The sequence below is a fragment of the Callospermophilus lateralis genome, chromosome 4 (genome assembly GCF_048772815.1).
Source record: "Callospermophilus lateralis isolate mCalLat2 chromosome 4, mCalLat2.hap1, whole genome shotgun sequence".
In the NCBI taxonomy this organism is placed as follows: domain Eukaryota; kingdom Metazoa; phylum Chordata; class Mammalia; order Rodentia; family Sciuridae; genus Callospermophilus; species Callospermophilus lateralis.
In genome coordinates this window covers 134,990,497-135,005,074 of record NC_135308.1, presented here as the reverse complement: position 1 = coordinate 135,005,074, position 14,578 = coordinate 134,990,497, and positions in this window count along the sequence as shown.

Below are 14,578 nucleotides of genomic sequence, written 5' to 3'. Positions count from 1 at the left end.
TATATACACATACAAAATATATACATATATGTTTTATATACGTAAATGTATATGTGTATATTATATTTGCATTTATGTACTTTATTTTCTTTATTACAAAATATCAATTGAAAAGAATTGGGATGAGATCTAAATAGCTGAGTCATGAAAATAAGACACCGGCAGTTTTCAAGCACACAAAAAAAATACATATACATTAAATAATATCTCAGATTATAGAAGATTAAGCTGATGATCCAAAAGCTTATGTACACTTAAAATTCTCCTGAAGGGAAACTTTCCAACATTTATGTACATTAGAGTAAAACATTTGGTAAATAGCACAGTAGTAAGATTTGAAAAATATGCATTTTTAGAAAAATATACATTTTAGCAGCAGTAACCAGTGTGAATATAAAACCATACACTAAAATTGTTAATATAAACACTTCTACATTGTTGTTAAAAAATCATAGTCTTGGGTAACTTATAAAGTAGATATTTTTCATGTATAAAAATGTAGTTCAGAAACCAATGTGTCATCTACATGCATTTATGTCATATGGCTGCACTTATGAAACATGAACACTCAATTCCTTATTGGCCAAAATACTTTGAGATTTTTCTGGTTTGTCATAGAAAAATTGTGCCATATAATAATGGTGTATAAATGAAGCAACATTTGCAAATTATTGTATATGCTGTGGGAGGGAGAGCACTGTTTTATATACCCATGGCCTACTTCATTCAATATTTGCCAGTTCCCTTTAGAATATGGCATCAGGATTAACACTGAAAATACTATATTCTATTACCTCTAACCAATGAGACAGTTTAATTCTTTCTGTCACCTTCCCAATACATCCATTAATATGATAAAATATTGTTTTTTAGCACCATACTTGGTAATGGCCCACAGTCAAACTTTATGGTATTTATTACATCATTTACTGATTAAAAATTATTTACCATTCAGAACATGTTCATTTTGACATTGAAGTTTTTAAGACAATATTAATTTAAAGAGAATTTTGTCATATTTCTTTTGACCCATGATTCCACACTTTCCAGATCTGGATTCTGTCATCCAGTGTCTTATCAGAACTTCCCAACTTTGTGATTTCCCAAATTTGATCTGCATTGCCTTTGGTCTTCATAAGAGATACAGCTGACCATTCCTACAGGCCTGAGCTTAAAAGCCAGTTCTGCAATTACTAGCTTCCAGGTATGAAGAGGAAGGCTATTTCACCTCTTTGAAACTCAGTTCCTACTTCTGTAAAATAGGAAAAAATTAACCTTATAAGATTTTAAAAGATAGCAATTTTACCTTGTGGCTCTGTGTGGTGCTCGAAATTACATACCATAAATTGAGCACAAACAATAAGCATATATTTCCCTTTTATCTGTGTGATGTGTATGTAAAAGGATATGGCTCTGAAAAACAACCAGAGATTTTTGAACACCATCCTAAATCAATAGATATCCTACTCATATCATTCTGATCTATTACTTTAGAAATGATAAAAATATCACATGTATCAGTAGTTTTCCATTTAAATATTAATGATCACTTTTGATGAAAATCTAAATACACTTAGTTCAAAAACTAAAGTGTTCTCTAATTGCTGAAATTTTGCTCAGAATCATTAAGTTCACAGAGATGCAGTTTTCAGAACTATTTCACTTTTTAAGGAAAGTGTAACTTCTTGTTTTTTGGCATCTTTTTTAATAATTGCAAAAGTTATCACTGTAGTAACTAATAAATTTCCTGGGCAATGATGTTCAAACTTGAAAACAGGCAGCTTATCTCTTCATCTGCCTTGGGTTTCAATATTTAGCTCCCACTTCTTCAAATTTTTTCTTTGCTAACTTTGGGATTATTCTCATCAGGAGGGAAAAGGCTGTAAAAAAACACACTTTAATAAGATTTTGTTTTTGCTTTTGTTTGCTTTTAACATTTTTTATCTACTCTAAACAAAAAAATATCTATTATCTTTGTTTATATACACTGAAATCATTGTTCTCCTCTGTATGTACATATATGTGCAATATGTGCATATGGGCATATATTTCCATTTATGCATATATTTGTAAACTTTATATATGCATTTATGTGTATATATGCAAATATATATGTATACACACACACACACACATACATACATGCACAGAAACACTCAGAAAATAAGAGAGAAGTGCATTCTTAGAATTATTATCAGCACCCACCCCTTAGTTTATTCTTGGCTTTAATTTTTCTATCACACTCTCGGTTTAGATCCTCATTCTGAACTCATTTTTGGTTATGCGTCCTCATGTATTTCACACGTGATATCTTTTGAAAAGCAACCACTACAAACTTTTGTGCAACCTTTTAGTTTCTTTATTTCACTTTTAAATATATTCATTTTCTGCCATACTTAATATACATAATTACTTATATATTATTATTCCACGTTATTTACTTACTTTATCAATAAGCAAAAATAATATTTCAAAAAGCTAAAAGAATTGTCTTGTGTCCTTTATTATTGTCAAACCTTTAAAAACTCATTATCATTTTTTATTAGAGAATCCCTTCTTACTCAGAAGAGGATTTATCTTTCAGAATTTCAAGTTTATTTTTATTTTATGTGTATTCCTTAAAATCAAAGGTCAAAACATGAGTTATAAGGCATTCTCTTTCTAAATTATCAATATATTAAGATAATAAGCTCATATTTTCTCAGAATTCTAGTCCCCTCTATTTCACTAATCTGTTCATCATGGTTGCCTAGGACCAGAAGAGAACACATCATTAATCCCAAAGTCTTCCAAGATTTTTTAATTTTTATGTTTTTATAAAACTGAAATTGAAATATAGATTTGAGACCTTTTTCTAGATAATTTGATCTGATTATCTATTCTGAAAACATATTTGAAAACAGTAATTTTTATTTGAATTATTGCTTCAGCTTCACATTTTGCAGCTTGAATACTCTCTTAGAAGATTTACCTATAAATTAAATACATTACCTAAGAAAATGACATGCACATTTTACTTGCTCATAGAAAATTACACCACATTAAGAATATAATGTGCAGATTTTCATTTCTTATTGGATTGAAAAGTATACACTTAGTGGCCATATTTTTTAATATATAAGCCAAAGATGTACTAATAAGATTCTCAATATTTTTGCTATTAAATGAAAATTTCCATGAAGCACACACTCATTAATGTAGTATGCAGGAAAGAATCACTTTATTTCAAGATTATTTATGACTGAAAAATGACAGTGAAGGACGAATATCCAGAAACATTTAATAATTTTAATATCTTATGCTACTATTATTTATTTGTTCTCTTTAGATATACATGACAGTAGAGTGTATTTTGACATATTATACATACACTAATATAACTTCTTCTCATTAGGATCCCATTCTTGTGGTTGTACATGATGTGAGGTTTCATTGGCAATATAGTCATATATGAACATGGGAAAGTTATGTCCAATTGAAGTACAATAGCAAGTTTGGCTTATAACCATTTTACTCACAGGCAACTATAATTTGGATATTATAAAAATCATAAAAAACATCAAGGTATAAGTGAAGCAATAGAATGTGAGATCACTCATTATTGGAAGCTACTATAAAAATATTTAAAATATTTAATTTATGGTATAATAAAAGTGCTGGAAGAGATATAGAGAATTTTCCTCTTCTACTATTTTACTCACTTTACTATCTGTCATTAAGATACCTAACATATTGCACAGAGATATATGGCAATTCCATTTTCAATCACCATGTTTTGAGCTCTATTACAAACCAGACATTTAAAATATACTTTTATCATAACTTCATCTCAGTCAATTTTCTCATTGAAGAATAATCTATTATTTTCTCTATAATGTCTCCAAATATTTAAAAAAAAACATTTAATGCATACTCTCTCCATAAAATACACCACATCAACTTAACTATTTAATATAAGTACTATTTTCCCGTCTTTATAAAGACTTCTATAGTTTCTGATCACTTTTAAATGTATTCATTTTTTGTTATACCTAATATACTTAAATACTTGAATATTATTATTTGACACTGTTTAACTTACCAATGAGTGAAAATATGGTTTCAAAAAGTTAATTATCTTGTGTCCTTTATTATAGTCCATCCTTTACAGTAAATCTGCTTTGAATACAGGTTACACCTGTAATCTAACAATTCTATGCTATTGTTCATTACTGGACCATATGAGAAGGTATCAGTAGTTGGTAAGAGTTCCTCATTAGTGGTGAAAATAAACTCAATAATATACAACTACAACCTACACTTAAGCACCAAATATTACTGAAAGATATTGAATTTTATAAATTTATTTTATATCACATATATTCTTGAATGATAAATGCTTTTCTACAAATGGCCATATTATAAGAAAAGGAATAACATATCAGGGAATAAACCCCCTGAAAAGTCATTCCCTTCACTCAGAAATTATCAAAAGGGCAAAGAATCTGTGCTGATAGAATAAATAAAACATTTTCCCTAAATGAAAAGATCTGTAATCTTAGTGTAAAATTACATTAAATAATCTGGTTTTTTTTTGGGGGGGGGTTGTCATATAAAGGCATTTTTAACTTTCCTTTTATTTTTTGAAATTTTTTAGTGTTAGGGATCGGACCTGGAATCTCAGGCTTGTTAACCATGAGCTCAACAACTGAGCTTCCATTTTGCTGTTTGAATACTTTCTCAGTGGACTTATTCATAAATTAAGTATACTATTTAATTCCTCAGTGTTAGCTTTGATTATTTAACATTTCCTAAACTTCCAATCTCATGTAATTTGACACAAACTTTTTTTTTTCATGTAGTACCTTTACCCATTATATTGATAGTCAATTGTCATTAATATCCTTAAAAGTCATTTAAATGAAACAATATTTTTGATGAAACCTTTGGTAAATTTATCATTAATTGTCAAAAATATTTCCAAGATTTAATGATATATATGAAAGCATTTATAATGTAAGAGTAGTGGATATGTTCAACCATGTCCATAAGCCAGACTAAGTAGATACTTGTACACACACATACATCTACCTTCTTAACTTTCTGTTGATTTACAGTAGCCAATCTTAAACAAAGTAGGCAAGAAAAATCTACTCAAAATATTCCCAACAACTTATTAATCCTTTAACTATGGCTGTTGATGATGTACTCCTTTCAAATGGAGAGTTTGCTGAGCATATAGGGAATGTAAAAGTAACAGGAGATTTGTTACATATAGAGGTGAACGTGTGTGCAGAGTAAACCTTGTCTTCATGATTTTGCCTAGAGCAAGTTACCTTTCTTGTCAATATTACAAATTACTATGATTCAACTTTTTAGTCTTTAGAATCCTCCAAATTGTCATTCAAGCAAATCAATATTCGATTCTGTGAGAATGTCAAAAAATAATTTAGGAGTCAATCTAGTATTTTTACTACCATGATCAAATATGCCAAGCTTACTCTTAAAGAAGTCAAATTCTAGAGTAGAACTGAAGCTCTATTTTACTGCCTTCTCACTAAATGGATAAACTTTAAATGCCACACAATGAATTGTACTAAGTTGTTTGAACTGATTAGAGCATTGATGAATCTGATTCAGGTATTTGTTACTAGTCTGACACAAAATATAGGTTCCCTTCTAGTTAAAACAACCTAAATTGATCATTTTTGGGGAAGTAACAGTGAATATTGTAACTTTCTTTTTTCTAACAAGTTTCCCAACTGACCAAACTTTTAATGTTGATAAAACTCTCCATTATCAATCAGCATACCACCAAATAAGCAGGTGCTTAATAAGTAGTGTTGATCTGACATAATACTAAAAATAGCTACCACAAATACTATTTTGCTTTATAAGAAAAAATAGCAATTGTTATTTTGATAATATCAATTTTATTTATATGAACATTTATTTTTTTACTCTAAAATTGTTTTGCTATTATAAAAATTTCTTACAAATATACAAAATTTTCACCAGTCTTCTGATTTGTATCAATTAATAACAATTATTACAATGAAATTTACATATTAATATTAAATTTTATAAGTCACAAATGAAGCAGTAGCTAAAAAAACAACAGTCCCTTAGCTACTGCTTTATTTTATTTAAATTTCACAAATATATGATTAATTTGGTGTTTTAACCACCCATGTGTGAGAAGTCACAAAGAGTTACAAAAGCACATATTTATTAAGTCAGGAAACCAACTCTATATACTATGGTAGCATTCCAGATTAGTTAATTTATTGATACTGCCATATAAATTATTATATAAAACATTGATCATTTTTATTTAAAATTTTAAAATGCTTAAAATTTCTCCATTTGTTTCAAAGCAAACTGAATGACAAAAACAGTGGGAATTTGGAATAGTCACATCACAGTACATTTAATTAGTACTGCACTAGCTTTCTTCATAATATGTTTAGGAAAGATAATTTATTAAAATGAGTATCTGCAAGGAAAGTAATTATTTCCAGGCAGACTTAAAATGAACAATAAATATGTGATAGTTACAGATGGAATATAACAATGAGGCATTCACAGGTTTTTAAGAAGTGTAAGAGGACTTTTAAACAGTGAATGTAAAATATTGGTGAGGAGCATAGGTTTTAATTCTGCAGATCTGAAAATCCATATGGCTATGGTATAGTATTCTGGAAGATAAGACTGTATTAAAGTAATATAAAAAATGAAAATTAGTTTAAATAATTTATAATTTCTTCACGTGAAACTATTTTTTTTCTAATTTTTACAAACCTGTGCATCGAACATACTTGCTACTACAATTTATTTCATCCATAATCTAATTTCATTTATTCTAGGAAAAAAAAAACCAATTCATAGATTCCTGGTATTTTAAAGACTCCAAAAGTAAATTTTAATTAATTAATTATATGATCATCTTTCTTAACACCAATCCCAAATCTACAAAGTTGTTAGTTTAGCAATACGTATACATCATTTTTTATTGAGTCATTGAATTTTCAGAGTTCAGCTATTACTTTGGAGAAGTTGGAAAGCATCAGTAAATTCTAAAGTTGTGTTTATAAGCTGATAGCTTACATGTGCTGAATATTTCGTGTGTGTGTGTGTGTGTGTGTGTGTGTGTGTGTGTGTGTATAGTACATTTTCCCAAGGGATTTCTTTAATTATTTAACCAGAAAAAGGATTTTTACTATTTAACCATTAAAATAATTGTTATCACAAGTTACTGTACAAAATCATTACCATTTGATTGATTCCTTAATGAAACTGCTCATCAATTTACTGGACAGAAATACAAATATAAATATTGTGTGTATAATGTATTGAAAGCACATATTCCAGACTATAGGACTCTTACCAAATCTGGGCAGGAAAGTTTTAATTTACTTTGGTTAACACTGATGCAGGTGGCCATCAACTCCTTTCAGAAACACTGCACGAGCTAGACCCACAAAACTGTATGAAATGAGTATTATCCTCACTTCATGGATGAGGAATCTCAGGATTACAGGTAAGTCATTTGTTCAAGGTCACATAATAGAGACGCATCAAAATCTAGACTTCGTTTGTGAAATCCTGAGCCCAGTTTTTCTGAACACCATTAATCCTCCCCATCATTTTTTATCTAAATTATTAGTTTTTTAGTCCAGCTGCTCATTACTATCATTATAAAAGGATTTTACCTGTCCCTGATCTCCACACAGAAAGTCTATAACAATTACTGAGAAGTTTCTAGGCATCACTTTTTTTTTCTTTCTCCTAAATAATCCTAGTATGCAACCAGAATTGAAAACCACTGTCATTAGAAAAGATCTACACCACAGTAAAAATCTTAAGTTTCTTATTTATCCAAGTAGAAAAGGCTATAGATTAGGAGATGAATCAGACAATGTAATTACCCTTTGTTGTTTCACATCTTTTTAGGCATTTTATTATTATAATTGGCCTGAAAAAAAAATAAAAGTTTCAGTCAATTTTTTATTGCTTTGTTAAGTTTTAGAGGTCAAATGCATGCTTTCCTATTAAATCTAAGATTCTAGTTGTTAGCTACATCAGTGATTTTTAAAAATGAGTCTTGACATATGCACCTCATTAATTAGAGACTATAAATCTGCATTTTAACACATTAAATCTAATCATGCCATCTTTTTAGTTAGTTAAAATTATAATATATAAAAATGATGCTTCCAACCCATTGTAGTCTGTAAGCTCAATACTTTCCTTTTACAATAAAGTTGAGTACACGTCAAGAAAGAAGGAGATAAATGACTACTTTTCCATAGTGGACTTTGTTTTCCCATAAATCCTCCACATGTCTGAACATATGTCTTTCTACATTCAGTCAAAGCCAATATAATCCAAATCTCCAATTCATTTGTTTTCCCTTTTTCCAGTAACAGGGAATTTAAAAATGTATTTGTCAAGTTTTCAAATATCAGGTAACTGAAACAGAGAGCAAACACATTGGCTTACTCGGGGTGTTCAGAAGTCATTGGATATAGGCCTTGATATATATTCCCACAAAAGAAATAAAGCATTTATTTATAAATGCCCCCAAAAGTGCCAGAAACCTTAGAGAAGGCTATTTGAATCAAAAAGAACAAAGGCAATGCTAGTAAATAATGTACACATAAAAATGTAATTCACATTCACATATTTATACATATTTCCAAGGAGTCTCCATATCAATTCCAACTCACACATTCTCAAAAATATCTGATGAAAGAGAAACATTTCCATTTAATCAAAGTTGCTTTTTTAAAAATGTAGTCACAATTTGAGATCAATAAATGTAGTATTTTGATGTTTTGCCTTACTCAAAACACAATTTTTTACTGCAGTGTCTAGCAAAAATGAAGTACAGTTTTCAAATGAAAAGACTTCATAAATCAAAATTTGAGGTCAATTGTTATCTTGCACCAAGCTGATTTTTTCAGATTTAATCTACATAATATTAGTTTCAAGAATTTTGTGTTACTTGTGTATTCTGTGCAAATATTATTTGAAAAGTCAGATATTATGCTTGAATTATGGGTTTTATATATTCATACATAATGTATATAGAGAGATATCATATAATTTCATAGCCTTTAGACAATCAATTTTATCTTTAACCTTTCCATTGATTAATTCTAAGAAAATAACACTTTTCCTTAAGATGAAAGAAAACTCATTCTAAGGCAAACACTATTTAAATTCAAGAAATTAGAGTTGAACATCCTCAATTGATAGATGATGAATCTGCAACCCTAGAAGTTTTCAAAATTTGTTCAAGGATTTACTGAGATTTACTATCAAGGACAAAAACACAAATGAGTGTTCTCTCTTGAGGATCTAATATTCTGTCTACCAAGTGTATGGATTAAAAAATATATATGTGTATGGCAAGTGTATGGATTAAAAAATATATATATTCAAATAAGTAAGAAAAATATTTTTGGTTCTGTTATTAATGTGCACAGTAAAATTATGTAGCCCAGTTTAATGGTTTGGCTAACAATAATAAAAAGAGAACTTGATTAAATACCTACATATTCTTATGGAACCCCAGAAGTTTCAAGTAGGTAGATGATAGGTCATATACTGATAGACAGGGAGAATAATAGAATTACATGTCAACTTTTGAAAAGGATATCTACCATTCATCCATAAGGTTAGCAAAATAGATGCTGGTCATGGTGGTGCATGCTTATAATTCCAGGAATTTGGGAGGCTTAAGTCAAAGGATTGAAAATTCAGCTTCTCACATCATGAAAGGCACATTTCTTAATACTAACTTTCTTGTTCTTGCTGTGCTTAATGCACATCCCATGAGCTTTCACCACAGGTGGCAGCAAGGTTTCATGACCTCCATTCTTGATGGGACAAAGGCTCCAGGTACTCTCAATATCCCAAGGGAGTTCATTGATACTTTATTTGCCTTTCCTAAGGGATTCCTACCCTACCTGAAAGTGAATGGGAATTTCAAGATTCAGCTCACAGATCATCTATCTTGGGAGGAAGAACTTATAACAAACTATATTAACTAGATGGCCACTCACTCTACTTATCCACGTGGCAGACTCTGTAGGAAAAAAGCAAACACTGCTGATAATAGTTTTTCCTGTACCATAGAACTGTTGGAAGAAACAGTAGGTGAAGATTTAAATTATATTGTAATAATATTGGGAAAAAATAATTATGGTTTCCGCAGCAGCAATTCTGGCCTATACATATGATGACTATATTGGGTTAATAAATAGTTAATATTCTGTTTTTATTTATTTTTCCACCTTGTCAATTTTCTTCAGCTTGATTCCCTTATGTTCTAAAGTACAGTTATTAGAAATCACTGAATGCTTTAAAGATTCTATGTATATAAAAATTTCCAAAGTATTCCCCAAAACTAATATTCTGCATATTCTTTTGGTAATATGAGCATTAAATAATTGTGTAGCCACAGAGAAAATATATTGTATATTTGTTTTACAATTTTATAAAATAGAAAATAATATTTGGGAGTTAATTTTGAAATCAGCAAATTATTATGGGGAATTTTGTTAGTGGTATAACACTTCTATTCAATATCATATGTAGCATCTCCAAATCACAGAATCTAATAATTGAAGTTTTATGATTTTTTTTTCTTAAGATTTTATATATTTGATAAATACTGATGCTAATTTTCTTTCAATCACACTACCAGTATTCTTTCATGATATTTCAAATTTTATCTTCTAGTTTTGTTTTTTATATGTTTGATTTAACTAAATGACAGTCTTAGTTATAATCTGATAACTAGACAAAACGGGTATTTTAGGGAATTTACTTTGGGGTGATTGTTATGCATATTATGTGCCTAGTGTCTATTTTATATTTTTTTACTCTGTATATCTAGTGTTTTTCTTTCATTTTTAAATTTATTCATATATTTTAAACAAATTTCATCCCCGAAATAATAATAATAATTATTATTATTATTATTATTATCTTTTGTTTCATTTACTTGTTCTATTGGTCTTTTTTAAATTTATTTTTATTAGTTCTAATCAGTTATACATGACAGCAGAAAACTTTTCCATTCATTGTACAAAAGTGGAGTGTAACTTTTCATTTCTCTGATTGTACACAATGTAGAGTTGCACCATATGTAGTCATAAATGTACCTAAGGTAATGTTGTTTGTCTCATCCTACCATCTTTCCTACCCCCATGACCCTCCTTTTCCCTCCCTCCCCTTGGTTCAATCAAAGTTCCTCCACCCACACCCCACCCCCATTATGGATCAGCATCCATTTATCAGAGAGAACAGTCAGCCTTTGGTTTTTTGGGATTGGCTTACTTCACTTAGCATCTATTTACCTGCAAATGAGATAATTTTATTCTCTTTTATTGCCAAGTAATATTCCATTGTGTATATATACCACAGTTTCTTTAACCATTCATTTATTGAAGGGCATTTAGGTTGGTTCCACAGTTCAGCTATTGTGAATTGTGCAGCTATGAACATTAAAGTGATTGCATCACTGTAAGTCCTTTGGGTATAGACCAAGGAGAGGGATAGCTGGGTCAAATGGTGGTTCCATTCTGCTTTCCAGATTCATTTCATCAATTTTCCACACATACTTTTTAGTTTCTAATCTCTTTTCTATAGCTCACTCCACTTACACGGTACATTGCACATTCAAACAAAGCCTTTCCTAATAGGTCAGTGATCACAATATGACCTTCATCATCTATGACATTAAACCCTGGGCTCAAGTAGTATCTGCTTGAAGTTATTCAATGGACACTGTTTCACTGAAAACCACTTCCTGGAATAGTCATTTATGGATGCCAGGAATGATCATTTGTGAAAAATCAAATCAAAAGGTCTGTGACTTGATGATTATGATCCAAAATGATCATTTGTGGAAAATCAAATCAAAAGGTCTGTGACTTGGTATTTATGATCGTAATAAACCCAAGAATAATCTGCAATACATCTTTAAACTTCCTAAAACTATAAGATATCTGTATCTTTATGTTTAAGAATATTTATACTTTCATCACATTTTCAAAAAGCTTTAGGCCCCCAAAATTGTTAATACCACTGAGTATATGCCACTCATTACAAAAATTTTTTCTTATGCAAAAATGTAGCCAGAGAATAACCTATACTTTAAAAATAATTATAAAGAATCAAAAGCTCATTTCTTACAATTCTTTCACTATTTTTTTTTTTAATATACTAGGGATTGAACCCAGGGAAGCCTTAACCACTGAGCCATATTCCCAACCCCTTTAATTAATTTATTTATTTTTATTTTGAGACAGGATCTTGCTAAGTTATTTAGGGACTCACTAAATTGCTGAGCCTTTGGACTTGTGATTCCCCTGCCACAGTCTCCTGAGACACTGGTAATAAGGGTGTGCACCACTGCACCTGGCTTCCACTGAAAATTTTCAGGATGTGATTTTTATAATAGCTTCCAAAAATCTTTTAGAAGCACTCAAACAACAGTAAAAGTTGCTTATAACCCTGAAAACAAAACAATTTTTTTCCAATGAGAATACAAAATAAATATTACTTTAGCAAGTGGGCAGCTATTTTAATGAATTTAAGTTTATATTATTTGCATTCCTTATTATGCTTTGTTATTGGAAAGGATCAATGTTTTAATGCTATTAAACACTTGGTTTTAATATAATCCTTTTTTGAAAGTAAGAAAAATAAACTTAATTAACGAATTCCCTACAATAGTAGCACAAAGAGCTAAATATTTATGCCTCTTGTTTTAAATTTTCAGATAATTATGCAGTAGCCTAACTGTTTTTCGAGAGGCTGAGCAAAAATAAAGAACTTTATAAGGAATAAGTTATTTCAGTTCTCTGAAGAAATAAAATTTCTTAGGATTAATGAAATTAATAATGCTTTATTTAATATCACATAAAATATAACTATGGCACAGATGTATAAATAATGTTATGAATGAAAGTAATAGTATATTCTGAATTTAATATAGTTATAGTTTTCACTTTTCCTTCATTCAATCATTTAATCCAACCACGTTTTATTTGAAAAACATGATTTGTAAAGTAAATTAATAATAATACATATCAAGTTGAACTTCTGTGAGGATCAAAAAGCAAATAGTCATAATTTCAAATTATCATTAATATTGTATTACCTAAGTAATTACACACTTCAGTCTTGCTTTATTGCACCTTGCAAAGTGTTTTGAAGAGTATACTATTGGCAGAGTAAATATGTTTTTTTTTTGCAGGGGGGTTATCGGGGATTGAACTGTGGGGCATTCCTAGCCTATTTTTATTTTACTAGAGACAGGGTCTCACTGAATTGTCTAGCGCCTTGCTAAATTCCTGAAGTTGCCTTTGAACTAGTGATCCTCTTGCCTCCACCTCCTGAGCTGCTGAGATTACAGGCGTGCACCACTGTGCCTGGCTGTAAATATGTATTTGAATCAAAATGATTGCAGCAGTCCTTAAGTTCAAATACTCATTTTGTTCTACATGTCTTGAAACAAAAGATAATGGTAGAATAGTCATAACAGGAAACATAAGATAATACTACAGGTAAAGGTTTGTTAGACACTGGTATGGAGATGACAGTTTAATTCCATGTTCTCTTCCTTAGGTACTGATTGGAGCCTACCCAACTCCTTGACATGGCATTTTATTCAAAATAACTTTGAACATCTTTAGAAGACCTTTGTAAAGTCAAGTTTTTAAGAGTTTGTAGGAAGACTGTATGGGTATACCATTTTTTTTGTTTGTTTGCCTTATCTCATTGAGGTACACAAAAAAGAATGAATAAAACCAGACAGTGTTCAGTCTTACTACTCAGACTTGATGATGTACAGTGATTTTTCATAATGAGTAATCAAGTGTTACTTCATGAGCTCCATCATCACAGAATAACCTTAGAATCTTAAAGAAATTCTAGGGTTTCAGGTTGCATTTAATAGCTGCCAAATTTGAGACTTCTAATTGTTAAACTACTCTCTTAGGATCAATTAAAACTATATATCAATTTATATATGGCATGAATATATCAGGTATAAATTTATATATATAATATAAATGGAATTTTTACATAAGCAAGGTTATGCTCAAAAAATAAATTTAAAAATACAGAAGACTCTATTTAAGTATGTATTTATTGTATCTAACATAGAAATCCCTTAATATAAAGTTAGAATAGTGCCAAACACAAGATATTAGGACATAGCAAAAGAGAATATGGGAGGAATTATACGATGAGGGCTGACTACAATTTAGAAATTAAAACTCAACTATATATGTGTATAAATATCTTGATTATAATTAAAATCCTATACTCATTACTACCATCCTCAGACATATCCCCCCCCCCTTTTTTTTTTTAAATTTTCCTCACTTTCTGAAATGGGAATAAGAGAAAAAGGAGATGTCTAAAGGTTTTTGCTCGACATTTTATTCCTGAGCCCATAAAATACTATTTGGTCATTTAATTTGTTTTTTTCTGCAATACAGCTACAAGAAGTTCCATGTTTCAAGGCTGCTAAACAATGCCATAGAGTTGACAGTCTCAAGAATGATTGTAAAATGAT